A 22093-nucleotide genomic window follows, 5' to 3' on the forward strand; every position below is an offset into this window, starting at 1 on the left:
CCCAGTTTTTTTGTAAGTCATTTTCATGACCATTTTATGATTTCAGGAAAACCAAACTATGACAGTTATAAAACATTTCTCTTCAACATAATATCATTACTGAGCTTTTCTCATTTTAATGGATTCAAGCATACTACAGAATGGCTAACACTGGGCTTGTATTAAGTGCTTTTAAAGATATTAAATATCAGAGATAAATTTTGTGACATGGGGCCTTTAGATGTGGATAACTAAGCTCTCTGCTGGCCTCAGGCTGTGAATTCAGTTGTGTGTATTAAAGAGAGCAGAGAGAATGTGAAAGCAAAATAATATTTTTTCCCCAAATTTTGGAACTAAAAGTGGTGTCGGGACTCAATTTACCAGGGCTGGGCACTTTGTTGGCAAGGCTGTGTTCCTGCACTATCAATGAGTTCAGAGGCTGTTTGGAAAATTAATCGTAAAAACAGAATATCAATATGGACAATTGTGTATCAAAAGGATGGTGACAGTATAAACAGGCCCAGACATTCTCAAGAGGGAAGTATCATTTTACTTAGGAGAAATAATTAAAGCACTACTCTATCAGGGTGGATCAAAGAAAGGAAGCTGGTTCTAAATCAATGCAATTGTTAGTACTTCTTTTTTTTTTTTTTAACTTTCTGACAAGTTTTGTAATTTCTACAATTAGATGCAAGGTAGGGCTCTACTTCAGAGAAGAACCTTGCGCATTCTTGAAGATGTATGTAAATATATTCCTAATTTCCAAGTAGGAGGAAGGAAGCATCTGGTTTCTAAGACAACCTGGACATTCTGCTGCATGGGCTCAAATCCTGATGATAAAGCCATTATGTGTAATGGGGGGCATCCTATTCTCCCTAAAATTAGGAACATTTGTGATTTCTGGCAACTTTCCTAATTGCCGCAACCTCTTGCTAATCTTTGTACAGATGATGCTTCCTTGGAGAGCCTCGTGCTCTTCATATCAATATCTGTCATTTAATACTTAGATGAAATAATACAGGCTGCAAAATAATAATGGCTATGATGTTTTAAAAATTGATACAAGACCAACGATAGTAATATGATTAGCACAGTGAGAGGGGAAAGTCCTATTCTCACCTGTTTTGTGAACAGGAGTTTAAAATGTTAGCTTTCCAAAACTCAAAAACAGGGACAATGCCTAGGTCTTATAACCAATAAAAATCACAATTTTGGGGCCGGGTGTGGTGGCTCACGCCTGTAATCCCAGCACTTTGGGAGGCTGAGGTGAGCAGATCACAAGGTCAGGAGTTCGAGACCAGCCTGGCCAACATGGTTAAACTGTGTCTCTACTAAAAATAGAAAAAAATAGCCGGGCATGGTGGCAGGTGCCTGTAATCCCAGCTACTTGGGAGCTGAGGCAGGAGAATCGCTTGAACCCGGGAGGCGGAGGTTGCAGTGAGCCGAGATCCAACCTGGGCTTGCCACTGCACTCCAACCTGGGCAACAGAGTGAGACTCCATCTCAAAAAAAAAAAAAATCACAATTTTTATTGACATGTTTCTGTGCTTTAGCCTTAGGATTAGCTCAACACACAACGAAAGTTTAATTCACCATCCCATTTTACATTATCATTTTCCTCTTCACTTCTTTATAATGCTTGAGATGTGGCTATAAGTTAACCAGAGAAGAAAACTTATTTTCTTGCTTTCTAGTCACAACCATACACTTGAACACTGCAATAGTGATCTCCTAATGCAATCAGAGATTTTATAGTCTTGTACTTCTGTTCAGTATTTTTTTATTATTTAAGAAAATGTGAAGGGTCCAGTTTATTCATATTTTTATCTCAAATACTATCCGTAATAGGTATTCATAGATCTGAGAGAAGAGACTCAATCTGATTTAGAAATGCTTTGGAATTAGTAGTCTATTAACCTCGATAAATCTGTGGGGTGTCAAAATAAATAGCAGGAGAACTTGCACATAGGATAGGTAAAGGCAGGTTCAAGTGAAAGACAGGTTTTGAGTCCAATTGACCTACGTAAATGGCTAGACACATCCACATATAAACTCAGACTAACTAAAACACAGATGAAAGAGAAGCCTCGAAATGGGAGGTTAAAAAAAAAAAAGAGGCCGGGTGCCGTGGCTCACGCCTGTAATCCCAGCACTTTGGGAGGCCGAGGCAGGCGGATCATGAGGTCAGGAGATCGAGACCATCCTGGCTAACACGGTGAAACCCCGTCTCTACTAAAAATACAAAAAATTAGCCGGGTATGGTGGTGGGCGCCTGTAGTTCCAGCTACTCGGGAAGCTGAGGCAGGAGAATGGCTTGAACCCGGGAGGCGGAGCTTGCAGTGAGCCGAGATCGCGCCACTGCACTCCAGCCTGGGTGACAGAGAGAGACTCCGTCTCAAAAAAAAAAAAAAGTGTTCTAGCTGTATTTGGATAAAGTGCTGAATTGTAAAGCTATAGTGAACCATTGAGAAGGTTCATGCTTAAATAAATGTAGAGGTAAGCTCAACAGAAAAATAATAGTACTTACGGATGCTGAGGCCAATCTAATGACACTCAGTAGGGCCAAATGGATAAAGGCTGAAATAGTCTGAATGTTTTTAGGAGTTACAGAGAAAAAAAAGTTTCAGTGGATTCTCTCCCTGTGTTAAAAAGATGCCAGGTGCAATGGCTGACGCCTGTAATCCCAGCACTTTGGGAGGCCCAGGCAGGTGGATTGCTTGAGGTCAGGAGTTCGAGACCAGCCTGGCCAACATGGTGAAACCCCCGTCTCTACTAAAGTTACAAAAATTAGCCAGGTGTGGTGGTATGTGTCTGCAATCGCAGCTACTCGGGAGGCTGAGGCAGGAGAATCACTTGAATCCGGGAGGAGGAGGTCACAGTGAGCCGAGATTGTGCCACTGCACTCTAGCCTGGGCAAGAAGAGCAAAACTCTGTCTCAAAAAAAAAAAAAAAAAAAACACTCGGCTCAAAGCCAAGTGATATTTTTCCATCAGTAGAAAGACAGTCTAACTTCACTTATCCACTGTACACCGTAACGATAATTAAGATTTTTGTATTTTCAAGGATGGTTTGTGGTTTTCGTTTCATGTAAATAATCCAAAAATCTGATTGGGGAGTGGGCAGTTTAATCTTACAAATATAGCACTAGTAATTTGCCTTTGTATTTTTAAAATAAAATCTGGAAAAGCAACTTATATATATTGCAAGTCTCATTTGATAAACTTTTCTCAAGAATAATAAACAGTTCACTTTTAGAGGTCCAGCATTTTTTTTCTTCTGTAGATTAGTGTTTTTTCTGTAATTTTGTGTAGTTTTTTCATTTTGTTTTTTATGCTAGAAACTGCTTTTTATTATATACCATTTCTGTACTCATACACACACACACACATACACACACCACAGAGAGAGAACTGCACAATAAATATTAGAAAATGAAGGTTCACTATAGGGAGATTCAAGAGACCACATATATTAAATCAGAGGATCATCCTACAAAGTACATATATCCTTAATATTTTGGGTTTCTACACACTGTAACTAAGCATGAATATTTTTAGTTAAAATTGTTTGAGTGCAACATATTAAACATGGTATTCTTTAGCTCTTAAAGTTATGCGAACATAGTCAATGAGATAATGCTTACAATAAAATCTCTGAAAGAAATGGACTTTGAATCCAAGGTTTGGTAGATTTTGTTCCACTTCCTTTTATTTATTTATTTATTATTATTATTATTTTTTTTTTTTTTTGAGACAGAGTCTCGCTTTGTCACCCAGGCTGGAGTGCAGTGGAGCAATCTCGGCTCACTGCAAGCTCCGCCTCCCGGGTTCAAGTGATTCTCCTGTCTCAGCCTCCCGAGTAGCTGGGACTACAGGTGCCCACCACCATGCCTGGCTAATTTTTTGTATTTTTAGTGGAGACGAGGTTTCACCGTGTTAGCCAGGATGGTCTCAATCTCCTGACCTCATGATCCGCCTGCCTCGGCCTCCCAAAGTGCTGCGATTACAGGTGTGAGCCACTGCGTCCGGCCTTATTTTTTAACAAAGAGGAAAATTGTAATTAGAAAAGTATTATCATGAATGAAATGGGCATAAGTTTTAAGTCAGAATCCCAGAATTTAGGTCCTGATGTTTAAAATTTTGTGGATGACTTATAAAAAGACTTTACTTGTATGAAACTGACAACATTATTTGATGAATTTAGTTTCCTGGATTCTCAGTTAATTAAAACGTGAAAATGTACTTTTTTCTACCTGTATAAATTCACTTTTTGGAAATTGAAATAACCAAGAAATGAAGAGGCTTTCCAAATATTGATAGGCTGCCAGTAGAGAAAGCAGTATAATTGAGAGCTAAGGTTCAAAGAACAAGTCGAAAATATCATGTAATCAAAATTACCCAAATTCATTATGGCGTTGCCATGATGGGTATGGATAAAATATTGTATTGTAACTTCCTTACCCCCAAAGGATAAATAAATGCTTTGAAAAATGTCTACAATGCAAAGTTAAATTGCTCCATTGTTAATATAATTTTGTAGACTAGGAAAACTGTATTTGAGGCAGAACCAAAAACAAAAATAAAACATTTTACCCTCTTTTCATCAAGCCCAACATAGACAGATTTCTGTGTTTTGTGTTTATATTTTGTTTTATTTTTTCTTAGCATTGAAATAGGTCACTGTTTTTAAATTCAGCACTATATGTGGATGACTTTTGACTTGTATTTAGGGACAACATGGTATAATTTTTTTTTTTATTTAAACTCTAGAATCACACTGAGAATTGCAAGATATTCACACAAAAGAGGCAGATGGGAACTTGGAGAAGGGAATCTCACATCTCATATCAGCCTCACTTCGGCAAGAAGGATCACCAGTGGAACGTAAGAAAGAAATATATGTACATTCTATTGTCTCTTTCTCCCACTTTTTCTCTCTTTGCATTTCCCCAATTCCTTGTTCCTTTATTATTAACTGGGTAGAACAGAGTTGGAAAAGATAAATTTGTGTTCAATGTAATTCAATATCATTAAGATTAATTTGACTGGGCCTGGAAAGTAATGGGAAACATGTTCATTCAGAAATTAGAAAGTCAAGTTGAGGACAAATCATGAAGCATGCTGAATGTCAAGATCACACTCATTACTCCAGAGAATGGGGCTGACTTTTGCCCACACGAGGGACCGAGAGGAGCTGTGTTTCAGGCAGGTTAAACATAGGAACTACGCAGGGAGTGCAGATGAAAGAAACTGTCAGGCTGAACCAAGTAAGGTAACTTGGCATTGAGAAGAAAAGAGATCCTGGATACATTATTACCTGTACTTGTTACAAGGGCTTCAAATCACATTACAGTCTTTTCTGTCATCATAAAAAAAAATATTAAACCAAAGAACTGTAGGAGTTTTCAAAATTGAAAATTTAGAAACATGCTTAAGTTACCAGGTGAAATACACACAAAATACAAAATATTGTATTGTAACTTCCTTATCCCCAACGGATAAATAAATGCTTTGAAAAGTGTCTCCAATACAAAGCCAAATTGCACTATTATTAATATTATCTCATGGACTATGAAAACAGTATACTTCAGGGAGAACAAAAAGTAAAATAAAGAAATGACAAGACTTGATATTGTCATGGCAATGGCCTAGATTCACCATAGAGAGGTGTCTCTTTTTAACAATAGAATTTTTTCCCTTAACTTTGTTGGAATCACTAATAGGTGCTTTCAATTACCAGGAAACTAGATTCATTGGGCCACATTTGATATAATTTTTTTCCTTTTACTTGTAATTTCCCAACTCAGTGCAATAAAGTATCCACTGACTTTATTTGCTTCATATGCAAGGCCTGCATTGTAACTATTTAACTGTTCTCCGGGGACTCAACTAGATTAAAAGAGATCTAGAATGGCTCTATTGTCAACAAATGCCAGAAGGTTCTTTTGAAATGATCTAACCTCAGCTAACATTTGAGAGGTTTGTTAAAGGAAATTCTATTGTCAACACTTCCAAAGATTCCAGTAGGACCCCTTTCTCCCTGCTGTGCCAACCCTTAGGGGTCCTTGGAAATAGAAAGATTAACAACAAAATAGAATAAAAACAGCAAGTGCAGCAACTATGATGATGACTATGTTGGAACTTTCCAATTTAATGAATTTCTATCTAATACTCTGCTGGGCACCTTATAAATATCCGGACAACAACTCTGAGATAAATATTATTTCCATTTAATAAAAAATGTCTCAGCGAATCAGAGGGTTAAAGTTGTACTGCCAGCTGGTTTCAGCACTAGAGTTCAAATCTAGCACTGTATGATTTCCAAAGTTAATTTAATTGAAACATATCATGTTGCCCACCCCCAAACCAAGCCCCCAACTAGACAAGGTTAAGGAGTCATATTGAAATATTATAGCACTATATCCAGGCAAAGCTCTAGCTCTTAGATGGCTGAAACATAAAGTTGCCTAGTCTGTTATAAATATTCTATTCTTCAATGATTGTTAAGAAGAGATCATATAACTGGAAATATGCAATACGCATTATTTATTTTCTATTTGTAGGAAATCATCTACATTAAGGCTATAGATTATATGTTACCTTACTATTTATTGTTTCAGTCTTTGGCAGAATTACTACAGTCCATGCCTTATGAAGCTTGCTATCAATACCACCTTGAAGATTACTTTAAATTATACAGAAAGCCACTGAAGAGGATGCTGACCAGTTATTCTTTATCTTCGTGAAAGTCTATAAGAGGAGGAAAGATGTTAGACTTTGGTAATTTTTGTAGACAGTATCAGAGTGCAGTGCAAAGAAAAGAGTTTCCAGAGTCAGGCAGATCTGGATCTAAACTGCAGCTCCCAGGAATTACTAACTGAGACACCCTAGATAGAGATTTTACACATATAAAATAAGTGAATAATAATGTCTACCTCACATGGTTGTTATATAGCTTAAAAATGAGACATATAAATGACCTAGCTCCTCCATGTTGCAGAGACAGAAGTTGCAGGCTTGGGAGTCTTTCTAGTTCTAACAGCATGTTTACCAATTACTAATTGTAGTCTTAACCTAGTAGGGCATTTCAGAATTTCTGAGACCTGGTTTTCTAATCTTTATGAAAAACAAAACACCTGCTTTAGAGGAAGAAGAGAGGTGACAGGCTTAGCCTAGTCCTGGCACTTGGTAAACAACCAACGAATGTTACTTCCCTCCCATTACATAGGAGACATTTGAAAAATACTAGTTTATTTTCTTTAGTAACACCAAAAAATATTTTACCACAAGGTGACTAAAAACTTGGCTTACTAATGGAGAGGTGCAGAATGAAGATACTTTGACATTTTACCACATAAGAGAATCAGCCAGGCTTTCACTGGTTCAGATATAGATAACTACAATAATTCCATCCAATTAATGGATCATAAGATCCTCCTGTAGAAACCTGGAATATTGTCTCAGCAGATACATGAAAAATAAGAAAATATAAAGAAAAAGGAAAAAAAAAGTCTGTAATGTTCTTCAATTGCTTTATTTAGGCTTTATGTGAGAATCTTACAATAGTTGTTCTCCTCAAAAGTCTTCCCCTGTTTTCATTATTTATGTATGTATTGACTGATTGATTGTTTTTTGGGAGAGAGCAGTTTTATTAACACCACAGCTTCCCTTTTTCTCTTCCCCATCCAGGCACCCAGGTCTAGGGTCCTTGGTCAGTTCAAAGGTTAAAGCTGGAGGCCACTGGAGCTGTCAGCTCCCAAGTAAGTGAATGTGCAGGTAATTTACAGATTGTTCATCATTGATCACAAGTCGGTATCCATCTCCTAGGCCCTCAGCCCTTGCTATCTTCTTAGACACAAGGAGTAGGTGTCCAAGAAGCTGCTGTCTTCTTGTTCAGCCTGGTTAATCCGAGGAATGGGCTTCTTAGGAATGACCAGAAAGTGCACAGGAGCCTACGGAGCCACATCAGGGAACACAAGACACTGCTAGTCCTCATATAGAATGTAGGCTGGGAGGCGATGGTCCAGGATCCCACAGAAGATGGTTGGGGCTACACCCCCAGGAAGTGCCCGCTGGGCCTTGGTCATTTCATTCCCACCAGTCACACCTACAGCTCCTCAGATGTGTGTGCTGTGCAGCCCTGTGGCCGCCATGGCTCTGCAGAGGGCACAACCCAGCTGCCAGCACCATGGCCACCACCATCTTGCCAGAGCTGGGATAAACTCCTTCTCTTGTTTTTAGAATAAAGTTAGAAATCCTTTACATGGAATATAGGAACCCCTGATAGATCTGGGCCCTGCCTAATTCTCAAGCCACTCTCCTTAACTGCTGCACTTAGTCATACTTGGTTCCTAACAGTTTTTTGAATGCACCAAGCTCATGCCTACGCTGGTGCCACTCCCTGGAATGCTTAATCAACCTGGTCAACTCTTACACTTCCTTTTTTCTACTTAAATGGAACTTTTACTAGACCCCTCCAACTCAGGTCTTTCTATAGTTCCTGTATTTCTGCTGACCATAAATCACTTATCTATATTAAAATTTTAATATGTATTTAAGTAATTATTTGTTTCACATCTGTCTCAGATCCTGTGGAATTACAGACCTAATGAGAACAGTGTGTCTATCCTGCTCCCTCACAGATTTGCAGGGCCTATCAATAAGCTCACTGCTCAATGTCTACATACTGAATGAAGTCACTAATGCTACGGCCACACAATAGTACAAGAGAAGTTATTTCTTCAGCTTTTTTAGGTAGAAAATATTTTTATTTTGTAAAAGTAAAATTTTTTTATAGCAGCAGAACATGTAATTTCCAGCCTAATTACTCAGCTCTTATTCCAGTACAGTTGGATAAACACATTAGGTAATCAATTTCTCATTTTTAGTGGAGGCTGAATGTATGAGCTAACAATGCCAAAGTCACAGAATGACCCCAGGGTATAGTAAAGAGCAGGGTTTCTCAACCTTGACACTTGACATCTTTGGCCAGATGATTCTTTCTTGTACAGGCCATCTTCTGCATTGTAGGATGCTTAGCAGCATACCTGGCAGCTAGCCACTGGTTACAAAATGGCACCTATCCTCCAGTGTTGACAACTAAAAATGTCTCCAGACACTACCAAGTATCTCCTGAGGGACAAAATTGCCCCTGGTTGAAAAGCACTGAGTTAGAACAACTGTATTAATACAAATTCCTTGTGCTCAGTGAGTTGCAAACCAAGGTGAGTGAGGTTAATACAGGTACACACATAAAGTTATGTTCTAGGAAGGAGATACAGAGAAAATGCTATTAAGATTAAAGAAGAATCTCTCCTCCTTCAAGGATTTAGCATTTCATCATGTATTGTCTAATACAATTTCTATCATGACCATGATACAAGTCACTTCCTTACTTACTTTATGAACTGCTTAAGAAAAGCAACAATACATTGTGCAATACCCACAAAAGAGCCACAGTGAACATTTATAGCAATCAGTATTCTGACTCATTACACTAGAGGAAATCCTGAACCCCACACCACTCTTTCAGATAGGTGAATGTTGAGCATTTAGAAATTTTTTAAATCCCAGTGATATGGTAAGCATTTGTGTCCCCACCTAAACCTCATCTTGAATTGTAATCCCCATAATCCCCATGTATCAAGGGAGAGACCAGTGAAGGTAGCTGAATCATGAGGGTGGTTTTCCCCATGCTGTTCTCCAGATAGTGAGAGAGTTCTCACGAGCTCTAATGGTTTTATAAGGGGCTCTTCCCCCTTTGCTTGGGAATTCTCCTTCCTGCTTCCTTGTGAAGAAGGTTCCTTGCTTCCCCTTAGCCTACCTGCATGATTGTAAGTTTCCTGAGGCCTCCCCAGCCATGCTGAACTGTGAGTTAATTAAACCTCTTTCCTTTATAAATTATGCAGTCTCGGGAAGTTCTTTATAGCAGCATGAAAATGGACTAATACAGCCAGTTTTCAGTACTATGCAATATTGTGTTCATATTTCATTGGGCAAACATATTATAGAAGACTGAAATATGGACAAAATTATATTTTTTCAGTATTTCCAGTTCACTGAAATATGAAATTGAATTGTTTAAGGGATGGGGGGAGCAAAAGGAAAACCCTAAGGATTCCAGAAACATTTTTAAACTGAAGAGTAAAATATTTTTTTACTGCTAAAAATAAGGGAATAAAAATTAATCATTAATTTATGCTCAAATTGACCTTCTGTTTAGAAGTTCTCAAACAGAATAGATTTCTCTTGCAATCTCCTGCTTACTCTTTACCATCCTGTTCCAATGTCACCTCTCCTGTGACGTTTTGCATTTACTTCATGCTTCAAATAACACAGGTCTAATCACAATAAATAGTCATAATCTGTTCATATGACATAAAATATGTAAAAGTGATTATGAGAAGATCTGGCATATAATGCGTGGTAGTTTTTTCCTTCTAAGTCTGTAGATTAAGATGAATAATCTGTTCATCTGGTTTTCACTCTGCTTTGACTATTACTTCCTTTGAAACAAGGTTGTGCTTAACAGTATACTGCACAATACTTAGAATTTGGTAGAAACTCCAAAATATCTGTTTAGCAAGTGAAGGAATTAGTGAATAAACAATCATATATAAGCCAGGCGCGGTGGCTCACAACCGTAATCCCAGCACTTTGGGAGGCCGAGGCGGGTGGATCACGAGGTCAGGAGATAGAGACCATCCTGGCTAACACAATGAAACCCTGTCTCTACTAAAAATACAAACAATTAGCCGGGCGTCGTGCCGGGTGCCTGTAGTCCCAGCTACTCGGGAGGCTGAGGCAGGAGAATGGCATGAACTCAGGAGGTGGAGCTTGCAGTCAGCTGAGATCGTGCCACTGCACTCCAGCCTGGGCGACACAGCGAGATTCTGTCTCACAAACAAAACAAAACAAAACAAAATCATATATACATGATTTCAGTTAAGCACATGCTAGTTTGGATTTGACTCAGTCTTAAGGTAGAAAATGATTTGTTTTAAATCATACCAATAAAAATCCCTCCATGTTTATATAACTTCTATCAGAAACTACAATTGTTCATAACAGATACAACACCAATTCCAGATAGGAACTCCTAAATGAACATTGGAGTATTATACACTATACATATAATGTATGTTGTGCATTATACGTTCTAATAATTACATAGCTGTACGCAGTTCTCTCCAATCAGATAATAAGCCCATCTGTAAAAACTAAGTTGACTCTATCTGTAAACTCATATCCAGCTAATTAAATGGTGCAGATGTATCTTTGGGGCATCGAATCTTACAAAGTTACCATTTTATTATATGAGAGGGCCGTCATAGGTTGATTAAAATCTGCAAATAAATATTTACAATACTTCATTTGGAGAAGATAATTGTTTTACTTGGATGAGGCGAAAAGGCTCAGAATGATTAAAATATTTGACATAACTATGACATATTCATAAATCTACCAGTAGCACCTAACCACAACTGGAGGCCAGGAAAAAGTACACTCTGAAGAGGCTCACGTAATTGTGAGAGAGAAAACCTCATGCTCCTGCATACACACCCTGCACTGGACTAGCCATATTTCTTCATTCATGACACCCTCTGGTATTTTATAAAAGGAACTTAGTCTCCTTGATCAAGTGACTATATTGGGAATAAAAAATAATTTCTACAAAACTCCAGTATAGCAGTTCGTTATATATAACCAATAAATTGACATTAATAATACTGTTTTAGCTGCATGATGAAAAATCACAATAAATAGTCATAATCTGTTCATATGACACAAAATATGCACTTTAGTACTGATTTGTGTTGCCATTATTTACCATTAATTCTCACTTATACATGCTAACAGGAAAAGCAATGGTGTGGGGAATATGAAATAGTAGATCATCTAAAATCATTTTTAATTGGTTCTGGAAAGCATGTCCTCCTTATTTTTCCCTCAGCAAGTTTACACTATTAATTGTTCAGTTTTTATTACAATTAAAACTTATTCCAGTCACCCAAGAGCATTCTAGGTGCCAGAGGTAAGTAAAGAGAATTATCATTTTGCTATAGCTTAATCCTAAATATATTAAACGCTTCAGGAAATAAGAAGAATATTTGCTGAGTGCTTCCTATGCCAAGCACTGATTAAGTGCTTTTAAATAATGCTGTCATTTCATCCATATTATCCTGCAAGGTAGGTGTTACTGTCTGCATGTTGCAGTTGCAAAAATTGAGGCTCGAAATGGAAAGCTTACTCAAGGTCACAGAAACTACCAAAACATTCCTCAAAATGTTAACTGGACTGTGATATACATCTTAAATAGAAATATTGTAAGCTTTTTTTGTCAAGTATCCTACAGATAATGTTAGAAGAAATTGTTAGAAATCAAAAGAAATGATTTTGCTGCAGTTGACTTTCCCTCATCCACACTAAGTAAAATGTCACATGGGGTACACAGATGTTCCCAATCCACTGATGATGCTGCATACGGTTTATAAAACTAAACGATAAGTATAGAATTCATATATTACATAAAAGACAGTAGCTGGAGTTATTTTAAAAACTTCTAAATGAAATATGATGTATTCTGTAGAGTATTATTTTGGAAATTCATTGAGTACCCCAGTATTTAAATTTACAGGCATTAAAGCATGATACCAAATACATACAGGATTAAGAAGATGATAGCAATTTATAGCAGTTAATCAAAGCTAAATTACGTGTTGCAGGATCATATAATTGGAATTGGACACTATTTATTTTTGCACTGGGAAAGGACACAGACTGCTCACTGGAAAGGTCCTTAATAAATCTAAGTTTTATTCTCATCAGTCTCCTTTAGCCCAAGTTACTCATCCTGTTGCTGAAAATATACTCTCAGCTGTCAAAATTTTATTATCAATCAACAATCTCTCTGCAGCCTGGATTTTGCTTTGCAAAAGCTTGGCTGGAAAATAGATAAATCTGTTTCTGTGTATGTTTATGTTTACAATACCTACTAGAGCTGAAAACTAGACAGCGATAGTGAATTAAGGCGACCTATGCAGTAATTTTCAGTAAAGTGAACAAAACAGCATGGAATCAACATAATAAGTATTACTAGTCCCCTAAGTTGGTATAACAAAATCAACAGAATCTAGCTTTTAATTCCAACACTGTTACAAACTATATTGTCCTTAAGCAAGTAACCCACCTAAACTGAAGTTCATTTCGTTCAGGTCTGAAATAAGAAGTACACTATTAATTTCTATTCTGAAAAGTACAGTGATTCTGGATATGAAAACAGTATCTTAACGTCATTGCTACTTAAGTACGGTCTGTGGGTCACCAGCATCAGGATCACTTAGGTCTTGGTTAGAAATGCAAAATCTCAGGTACCATACAGGCTTCCTACGGCAGAATCTGCATTTGTAACAAGATTCCTAAGTGGTCTGTAAGCACGTTAAGTTTGAGAAGTACTGGTCTAGTTATCAAGTTGTAATAATAAACAACACCATACCATCTAATCTGCATAAATCTTATTGTGCTGACAGTCCTGGAATTTCTAGTAAAAATGTGCTAGTCTTTAACAGTATCTAAATGTCTCTTATAAAAATTTATTCCTAGTTAAGAAGCTAGATATTCCAAAAAAGGCCAAAGCCAAAGACAACATCTATTCCCTTATCCCTCCTTTTTTAAGCTGTAAAGCACTTTGCCTGTAATAAGTTCCTGACCAGAGCTGAAAAAAGACAGCAACTGTGTCAGAGGTGTTTGAACAAGAGCAACTCCATCTTGAATAGGGGCTGGGTAAAATAAGGCTAAGATCTACTGGGCTGCATTCCCAGGAGGTTGGGCATTCTTAGTCACAGGATGAGATAGGAGGTTGGCATAAGTTACAGGTCATAAAGACTTTGCTGATAAAACAGGTTGAAGTAAAGAAGCTGGCTGAAATCCACCAAAACCAAGAGAGTGAAGAGAGTGACCTCTTGTTGTCCTCACTGCTCATTATATGCTAATTATAATCCATTAACAAACTAAAAGACACTCCCACCAGCGCCATGACAGTTTACAGATGCCATGGCAACATCAGGAAGTTACCCTATATGGTCTAAAAAGGGGAGGAACCCTTAGTTCCAGGAATTGCCCATCCCTTTACTGGAAAACTCATGAATAATCCACCCCTTGTTTAAAATATAATCAAGAAATAACCATAAAAATGGGAAACCAGCTACACATGCCACTGCTCTGCCTATGGAGTAGCCATTCTTTTATTCCTTTACTTTCTTAATAAAATTGCTTTCACTTTATGGACTCTTCTCGAATTCATTCTTATGTGAGATCCAAGAACTCTCTCTTAGGGTCTTGATTGGGACCCCTTTCCAGTAACAACTGTTCTCCCCACCAATAGCTAGAAATGACAAAAGCAACAGGAAATGGAAACACTGATACCTGTATTGGATTCTCTTTGATACAGGATTAGCAGTCAGGAAACACTGAGCCAATCAAGGTAAAAAGCACCCAGGCAACAACTGAGAGGAGGTCTAGAAGGCAGGAAGGAAGTGGCTTCTTGGTGTTAATTGTTATATACTAACCAGGGACAAACCCTACCCCTGCTACAATTTGAATTAGATCACAATTGAGCATTGATGGCAATTTTCTAAATGTATTTTAAAAATCTTTGGGTTCTCTGCCAAGAATGCAACTCTTTATCTTAGGAGGTCCTGGTTTTTCCTTGTACTAAAAACTGTTTGGAGCAGGAGATTTTTCTCACTGTGGAATTTCTGGTTAGGATACAGAGACCCAATCCAGTGGGTCATGTTAGTCCGGATCTGGGATGGCCAATATCAACTGAATACATACTAAGGTAGAAAGAAGAAACTGCAAAGATAAAAGAAAATACCTTCAGGGGTTGGAGGAGGGCGCAGGAGGGGGTTGGGGAAGAAGAGAGAATGCTAAGTGCCCACAGGGTCCCTGAAATAGGTCCCAAAAATACAGGAAGGTAACGTTTGCTCCTGACCTGAACAAAGCTGTACTTCGTAGCTGTAAGTTCTATGAGATTCCTTGTATCCTTTCAGTAAACTAAACTCTTGTTTGGACTAAATTAAGAGGGTTTCTGTTTCTGACAACTGAGATTTCTTGGCCAAGACATTGATCAAATGTGTGCAATGACAGCATATTTATGCTCCATATTTTTATACAGACCAAAAGTTCCTTGAGATCAACATTGTAATTTTAGCTCATTGATTGACTCGCTAGGTGATCTTGAGCAAAATAGCTCTAGTTCTTTACTTTTCTGTATTCCTGTCCTTAAACACAAACAAAATTCTATCAGTATGCTTTGCCACAGGTCAGAAGTTAGGAGAAATGCTGAAGCTACTTGAGAAATAGGCATACTGCGCAAAATTGAAGGATGTTACTAAGCAGATGCTAGCTTGGGGGCATTCACAGCAGTTCCGGCAACTTTAAATAGCTAATACAGCTTCTGAGGCTGCCCAGCTACTGACACAGCAGGGCTTATCCACTGGGAGGCTATGACTCACTTATTCTCCCAACTCCTGGATGTAATCTGACACAATGTATCCCCAAGACACTTCCTGCTGCTAATGCTCCTATTTCTGTCTTGGAGCCTTTTAATTTGTATTTTCCTCAAATGGTTTATGCCTGCTTGTCAAGTGGGATTCTCACCTCACTTAGAACTCCTGGCTCTTTGATACGAAGAGTAGGTGGCAGGGAGAGCTGGCATGCCACAGAAACCCATGTAAGCAATCAACAGCTTACTTACAGCCAAGTGTGATTTTTTTTTCTGCAATACCAGCTGAAAGCAGTACAGCACAACTGTCTGCTGCTAATATCAGACTCTCATACACAAAGTCCCTATTAGTACTTCACTGCAACTAGTTGCTCTCATATCACTCTGGTGGGTGCATTTCTTGAAGCCTACTTATGTAACTCCTTTCACTTAAGGTTCAAAATATTCAGGTTTTTCTTTTCTGGTGGAGTCTCGCTCTTGCCGCCCAGGCTGCAGTGCAGTGGCACGATCTCGGCTCACTGTAACCTTCGCCTCCCTGATTCAAGCAATTCTCCTGCCTTAGCCTCCTGAGTAGCTGGGATTACAGGCACCTGCCACCACACCTGGCTAATTTTTCAACTTTTAGTAGAGACGTGGTTTCGCCATGTTGGCCAGGCTGGTATTGAACTCCTGACCTCAGGTGATCTGCCTGCCTCGGCCTCCCAAAGTGCTGGGATTACAGGCATGAGCCACCATGCCCGGCCCAAAATACTCAGTTCTTATTCAACTGTAGCAATATGGAAGGGATTAAGAATTCTGACCCTGGAGTCAAGGTAGAACTGAATTGGAATCCCAACTCTGCTACAGATTTACACTGAGATATTGGGAAGCTTATGTAACCACTCTAAACTTAAGGTTTTTTAATCAACAAGATGAAGAGATGTTATGAGATGTTGGAACCTACCTTAGGTTACATCATAAAAAAATGTGTTTATAAGGATTAGGAAAGTACCTAGTATATCATATGCGCTCTAAATATATAAGCTGTCATCATTATCATCAAGTGAGGACTCCTTTCTGTTTTTTTTGTTTGTTTTTTTTTTTTTTTTTTTTTTTTTGACATGGAGTCTCGCTCTGTCGCCCAGGCTGGAGTGCAGTGGCACGATCTCGGCTCACTGCAAGCTCTGCCTCCCGGGTTCCCGCCATTCTCCCGCCTCAGCCTCCCGAGTAGCTGGGACTACAGGCACCCGCCACTGCACCCAGCTAATTTTGTTTTTGTATTTTTAGTAGAGACGGTGTGTCCGGAATTGGTGGGTTCTTGGTCTCGCTGACTTCAAGAATGAAGCTGCAGACCCTCACGGTGAGTGTTACAGTTCTTAAAAGATGGTGTGTCCAGAGTTGTTCATTCCTCCCAGTGGGTTCGTGGTCTCGCTGGCCTCAGGAGTGAAACTGCAGATCTTCCCTGTGACTGTTACAGCTCTTAAGGGCAGTGCAGACCCAAAGATTGAGCAGCAGCAAGATTTATTGCAAAGAGCAAAAGAACAAAGCTTCCACACTGTGGAAGGGGACCAGAAGGGGTTGGCGCTGCTGGCTCGGGCAGCCTGCTTTTATTCCCTTATCTGACCCCACCCGCATCCTGCTGATTGGTCCATTTTATAGAGAGCTGATTGGTCCATTTTGACAGGGTGATGATTGGTACGTTTACAATCCCTGAGCTAGACACAGAGTGCTGATTGGTGCATTTACAATCCTCTAGCTAGACATAAAAGTTCTCCCAGTCCCCACCAGATTTCCTAGATACACAGTGCTGATTGGTGCATCCACAAAACCCAAGCTAGACAGAGTGCTGATTGGTGCATATAGAATCTTCTGGCTAGACATAAAACTTCTCCCAGTCCCCACCAGATTAGCTAGACACAGAGCACTGATTGGTGCGTTTACAAACCTTGAGCTAGACAGAGTGCTGATTGGTGCATTCACAATCCTTTAGCTAGACACAAAAGTTCTCCAAGTCCCCACTAGATTAGCTAGACACAGAGCACTGATTGGTGCATTTACAAACCTTGAGCTAGACACAGAGTGCTGATTGGTGCATATACAATCCTCCAGCTAGACATAAAAGTCCTCCAAGTCCCCATCAAAAACTCAGGAGCCCAGCTGGCTTCGCCTAGTGGATCCCCTGCTGCCCCACAGTCCCGTGCGGTGGGCCCGCACTCCTCAGCCCTTGGGCGGTTGATGGGACCGGGTGCCACAGAGCAGGGGGTGCCGCCCTTCGGGGAGGCTCCGGCCATTTGGGAGCCCACCATGGGGGAGCTCGGCCTTGGCCGGCTGCAGGTCCTGAGCCCTGCCCCGAGGGGAGGCAGCAGAGGCCCGATGAGAATTCGAGCGCAGCGTTGGTAGGCCCGGCACTGCTGGGGAACCAGGCGCCCCCTCCGCCCCTGCTGGCCCAGGTGCTAAGCCTCTCACTGCCAGGGGCTGCCTGTGCCGGCCTGCCACTCTGAGTGTGGGGCCCGCGGAGCCCACGCCCACCGGGAACTCCAGCTGGCCTGCCAGCGCTGCGCAGCCCCGGTTCCTGCCCGCGCCTCTCCCTCCTCACCTCCCCAAAAGCAGAGGGAGCCGCTCCGGCCTCCGCCAGCCCAGAGAGGGGCTCCCACAGTGCAGGGGCGAGCTGAAGGGTTCCTCAAGTGTGGCCAGAGTGGACACCTTGGCCTGAGGAGGTGCCCACAGCGAGCGAGGGCTGCTAGCACGTTGTCACCTCTCAACAGGGTTTCACCCTGTTAGCCAGGATGGTCTCAATCTCCTGACCTCATGATCCACCCACCTCGGCCTCCCAAAGTGCTGGGATTACAGGCATGAGCCACCACACCAGGCCTGTTTGTTTTTATTAGTATTAATTGATAAATCATAATTGTATACACTTATGAGTAAAATGTGATGTTTTGACATATGTAAAAATCAAAAATGATTAAACCGAGCTAATTAACATATCTATCACCTTATCTCTATTTTGTGGTGAGACATTTGAAATTTACTCTTAGGTTGAAATATACATTATTATTGATTATAGTCACCTTGCTATGCAGTAGATCTCAAAAACTATTCCTCTTGTCTATACACGAAACTTTGTACCTTTTGACCAACAACTCCCCATTCCCTCCCCCTCTCAATCCCCAACCTCAGTAACCATCTTTTTACTACTTTTATGAGTTCAGTTTTTTTAGATTTCATAAACAGTAGTCCCCTCTTATCTATGGTTTGCTTTCTGGAGTTTGTTGATACAGCCAACCACATTCCAAAAACATTAAATGGAAAATTCCAGAAATAAAGAATTCAAAAGTTTTAAATTCTACACCATTCCAAGTAGCGTGAAGAAATCACACTCTGTCCTACTCCACGGGGAATGTATCTACTTCAGATAAAGGGGGATAAGTGAGATCATACATATTTGCTTTCTGTTTTCAAAGCATAAGAACTCTGTTCTCTTTTTCTTTCAAATACAACTAAGTATCATCCACCACTTTAGTGCGAGTAAGGTCACCATTGTCCCATCTTTGAGGAAGAAAAAAAAAATTGTGGAAAAGTACGTTCTCTCCTTCTGCATGCTGAACATCAAGACTTTGGTTTTGTGTGAATCTGTGCCACTTTTAACCAAACATTTCTGTGCCTATGTTTCCCGCACTATAAAATGAGATTTGGTCTGGATGTTATCTGGGGTACATTTTACTTATGGTGTTCTATGAGTTTACTCTTTCTAGTTTGACTATTAGATGATCTCATATTCATGGCAGAAGTTGTATGATATAGTTCTCCAATTATGGAGAACTATAACTAACAATGACTTCTCTAAGACATATTTAGTCCCTGACATTTGCTATAAACAGAACTTGAGCTTCAGCAGTCAATATGGTTGAAGCAAACACAATATAGGAACTTTTACAAACACAGAATCACTAAAACAAGGAACCAGTACATTGTACAGAAATTAAGGTATATATTTTGGGCCATTTTCATTGCAGACTATATCATGTGTTGGGAGGCTGCATTAATCAGAATTATTTAGGCTGTGCTAGAGTAATCCAGGAATGTAGCAAATGGCTTCAAACATTAAAGTTTTCTCTCATGCATATTTCTTACTCATGCATAGTCTGGTACCATTTGCCTGCTTTGCTCCCCATTTTCCTTTGTTACATTTGCCTTGCTTAAATTTTCGTTGGTTAGTGAGACATTTAGATAGTTCCTGATTAAATTCAATGTATAGGCATCAATTAAATATTGACCGAGAGCTATTCATTTCTCGCTACTTCATGAACAAAAACAATGAAGAGACATTACAAGGTATTTAGGCCCTCAGTGAATAACAGCTTTAGAAGTGCCTAGAAAAAAGAACCCCTCCTAGAATTCTACTCTATTTTTTTCTTTATTTAAGTATACTCATTATGTATTTATCTTACACTAGTACAGAGCACTTTACAGCAATTGCCTGGCCCTTTTGTTTAGAATTATTAGCATCGGGACAAATCTATCCTTGTGTACTTTTTGATGCTCTTTTTGTTTCACTGCCATCAACCACTTGGTGGAAGCTTTTATTTTCCTGTTATTTTTCTCCCTGTGGAGTAAAGATGAGGTTAAGAAGATTATTCAGCAGCTGTGTCCAATCACCTGCTCTCCTAATCCTTGGTTTTTACACTCTTAAAGAACACTGCTGGGGATACCTTAGGTTCTGTCATTACCAACATGGTTAATCCTGTACTTCTCTAAGACTTGGCATCTACCTACTTTGAAGACAGCTGTGACTATGGCTCTCCTTTTAAAACTTCATTCTCCTAGCAAGGATCTAGTTAGATTTCATCTTATCTCTAATCTTTTGTTTCAAAGGTGGATGAAAAGGTAAAACAACCACAATGACTTCTCTAAGACACATTTAGTCCCTGACCTTTGAGACAAGTGCCTGTCTCGCTTCAAAATAGATCTTAATGGCAAGGGTGGATTGCTGTAAGTCTATTCCCTGTCCCTCACAGGCTCAGAGATATGTTAATATCATCCTGTTGTATGCTATTTCATCCTGTTCATATAAAGTTGACTGTTGTTTCTCTTCAATTTCAGGGCACCAATCCTCAGGTTTAAGCTTCTCCAATTTCTCTAGCTTGTTTCGGGTTGTTTCAACATTCTCAATGTGTTATATAGGTCCATTAGTACTCCAAGATCTTAGTCCACTTTGCATTAGTATGTCTCCACTGGGTAAGATTATCTGAGTCCATGTGTTTGCAAAATCAGAGCTATGCTAATATTCTGCAGATAGTCCATCATTCCCTACAAGCCTGGATTTTTCACAAATTTTCTCTACAAGTTCAAACAAATGTATCATTTTTACATTTTCCTTAAAATTTTCATGGATAAAACATGAACTGACAGCAATTCATTGGCAACCTAGGTAATATCTGTTAGTACATCTTTGACTGTGATGCTCAAATCACAGAGTCTGATTCTGTGACCACTTTTAAAGAGGATACTCTAAAGGGAATTACACTGTATTCTTCTGGGTGATTTATGAAGTTTACAGTCCTTCATTTCACATGCAATTAGAAGGGTTATTGTGTACTAAATGTTCTAAAGACTGTTTTGCAGTTTTGAAGAGCTACTATGTGTCTTAGTTTAAACATGAAAAGGTTAAAAATGCACCCAAATTTCTTTAGGTAAAAGGCAGTAGTGCAGGCTGAATTCAGAAGGTCATGTGAAAAAAAAAATATGTCAACAAGCACTTTGTTAATATTAACTCTTGAGACTCTTAAAATGGCAAACATAATTGCATTCATTTCTAGGTATAATAAGATATGATGGTTCTTTATATACAGGTGCCTATAAAATATTGTAAACCAAACCAGTTCTGGTAAAACATTTATTGCAATAATGTAAATTTTAAAAGATTTCAGCTGGAAATAATTAAAGAATCAAATATTACAGTACTGGGGACAAAGTTGTATCTTTCCTAAAAGCTCATCAGATTTAAATTTGCTTAGCTTGGAGAAGAGAATGCATTTATCTAAGGCATATAGTTTCAACTTCTTATTTTATAGATGGGGAAGCTTGAGCCCAAGAAAGTTTAATGACTTGTCTAACATGACACAATTGATTAATATCAAAATGGAAAGAAGACAAGAGACCTGGTATTAATTCTTGTTTTTCTATTGAGATATGAGTCATAGGGTTAAAAGAGCATTGTGGATAATGTAACTTGAATAATTTTTATAGGCTAGGAAGCTGATGTTAGAAACTTCCAGTTTTGAAAACATAATGAACCCAGCTAATATAGATCAATGACCACCTGAAGGCACAGAAAAATAATGAATAAAATATAAGTAAAACAATTTTTTTAAAAAAATCTGTCAAGTTTAAGGAAAGGAAATGGAATGCTGAAGGTCTTATAAGGGAACAGAGGAACTGAAGACTCTGCAATAAGTTTCAGTTAATGTGGTGGTGGTTCAGGGACAGGGTGGTTCTCACTATAGGACTGAGGGCTGGTGAGCCAGGGTATTGATGTCTAAGGAGGGACAGGAGACATAGTCTTCCAAGCACAGGGAGATATATCTAAAGTCCCTATATAAAACACGGATTCCCTAAATCCATGAAAAGA

General features: G+C 39.1%; 1 protein-coding gene and 1 pseudogene across 2 annotated transcripts in view; both read right to left on the reverse strand.

Annotated features, from left to right (window-relative positions):
- The window catches only part of LOC129033762 (contactin-4), a 988873-nt gene that overhangs the window by 716143 nt on the left and 250637 nt on the right, over positions 1-22093 (reverse strand). The gene's annotated exons all lie outside the window — the stretch shown is intronic.
- LOC129032872 (adenosine 5'-monophosphoramidase HINT2-like) lies at positions 7581-8180 on the reverse strand (annotated as a pseudogene).

Source organism: Pongo pygmaeus, chromosome 2, assembly GCF_028885625.2.
Source record: "Pongo pygmaeus isolate AG05252 chromosome 2, NHGRI_mPonPyg2-v2.0_pri, whole genome shotgun sequence".
In the NCBI taxonomy this organism is placed as follows: Eukaryota; Metazoa; Chordata; class Mammalia; order Primates; family Hominidae; genus Pongo; species Pongo pygmaeus.